The sequence below is a fragment of the Galeopterus variegatus genome, unplaced genomic scaffold, assembly GCF_000696425.1.
Source record: "Galeopterus variegatus unplaced genomic scaffold, G_variegatus-3.0.2 Scaffold17949, whole genome shotgun sequence".
Classification (NCBI taxonomy): Eukaryota; Metazoa; Chordata; class Mammalia; order Dermoptera; family Cynocephalidae; genus Galeopterus; species Galeopterus variegatus.
Genome location: NW_007744060.1, coordinates 1 through 1742, shown reverse-complemented (window position 1 = coordinate 1742; position 1742 = coordinate 1).

Genomic DNA, 1742 nt, shown 5'->3' with positions numbered 1-1742 from the left:
GTTGGAGCACCCAGATTTATAGAACAAACTCTATTAGAACTAAAAAAGGAAATAGACACTAGTACTATAATAGCAGGGGACCTGAACACCCCCTGTCAATATTGGATAGATCAACCAGGCAAAGAATTAGCAGAGAAACACAAGAACTTACCAAAACCTTAGACCAACTGGACATGGCAGATATCCACAGAACATTCCATCCAACAACCTCAGAACATTCATTCTTCTCATCAGCACATGGATTATTCTCCAGGATAGATCATATACTAGGACACAAATCAAGTCTCAACAAATTCAAAAAAATTGGAATTATCCCATGTATTTTCTCAGACCACAATGGATTAAAACTAGAAATCAATAATAAACAAAACCCTGGAAAGTATACAAACACATGGAAATTAAACAACATCCTAATTAACGATACATGGGTCCAAGAAGAAATCAAGCAGGAAATAAAAAAAATTATTGAAACTAANAAGAAAACAAAAATATTTTACATAGACTTGAAGGAAAAATAAATAAATATGTGTGTGTGTGAGAGAGAGAGAGATATACATATGACAAAAGACTGCTTTTTATATGTGTATAACACTCTTTTAACTTAATATTAAGAAAATAATCATCTCAATTTAACGAAAGTTGACAATACATTTAAACAGACCCCAAATAAAATTAAATACAATAAACTAATAAGACTTAACATCATTACTCTTAAAGGAAATGCATATTAAAATTACAATGAAGTTCCACTCAAGCCCACTAGAAGGTAAAACTTAAAACACTGACCACACTAGATTTTACCAATCATATGAAGCAACCTGGACTTTCATACGTCTCTGCTATGAGTACAAAATAATACAGCCATTTTGGAGAACTGTTTGACAGTTTCTTATAAAGTTAACTGTACATATTCTTTATCACCCTGCTATTCCACCCTTATGTTTCTACTGAAGATAAATAACTACATTTGTCCACAGAAAGACTTGCACAAAAATGCTTATTCACTACAGCTGAAAACCAGAAACAACCTAAATGTACATTAACAGGGGGAGGAATTAACATACTGTGGAATATTCATAGAATAAAGTACCACTCAGCAGTGAAGAAATACACTACTTATGCACACAACAATATCAATTAGTCTCAAAAAATTGTTGATTGAGGAAGAGCTGGACAAAAACAGTAAACACACTATGACTGAATTTATAAAATTCCTAGAACAGATGACTAAAACAGAAAGCACATAAGTGTTTGTCTGAAATCTGACTGCAAACGAGCACAAAATAACCTTGGAGGTGATAGGTTTGTTCAATATCTTCATCACAGTTATTTTTTCAAGGGTGTATATCATTGTTAAAACTCATCAAACCATACATTTAAAATAGGTGTATTTTCACCCTGAAACAATAAAACTTCTTAAAGAAAACATAGGAGGGCTTTAAAGATGGCGACGGGTCTCGAACGCCCGCGTCAGGAAACAGCGCGATCCTGAGAGCTGTNTTAGGTGAAGAGTTGATTTATATATTTATTGCTGTCAAATCCCAGCAGGCTATTTTTGCAGGAAGTGAAAAACTATTCCTAAAATATATCTGAAAATGCAGAATGCTCAGAGTGCCAAAAGAAATTTTTTTAAAAAGGATCATGTTGGAGTATTACAGCTCCTGATTTCAAAGCTTACTGTAAAATTTCATTAACCAAAAAGGTGTAGTACTTGGTGATAGGATAAACATACAGACCAGTGA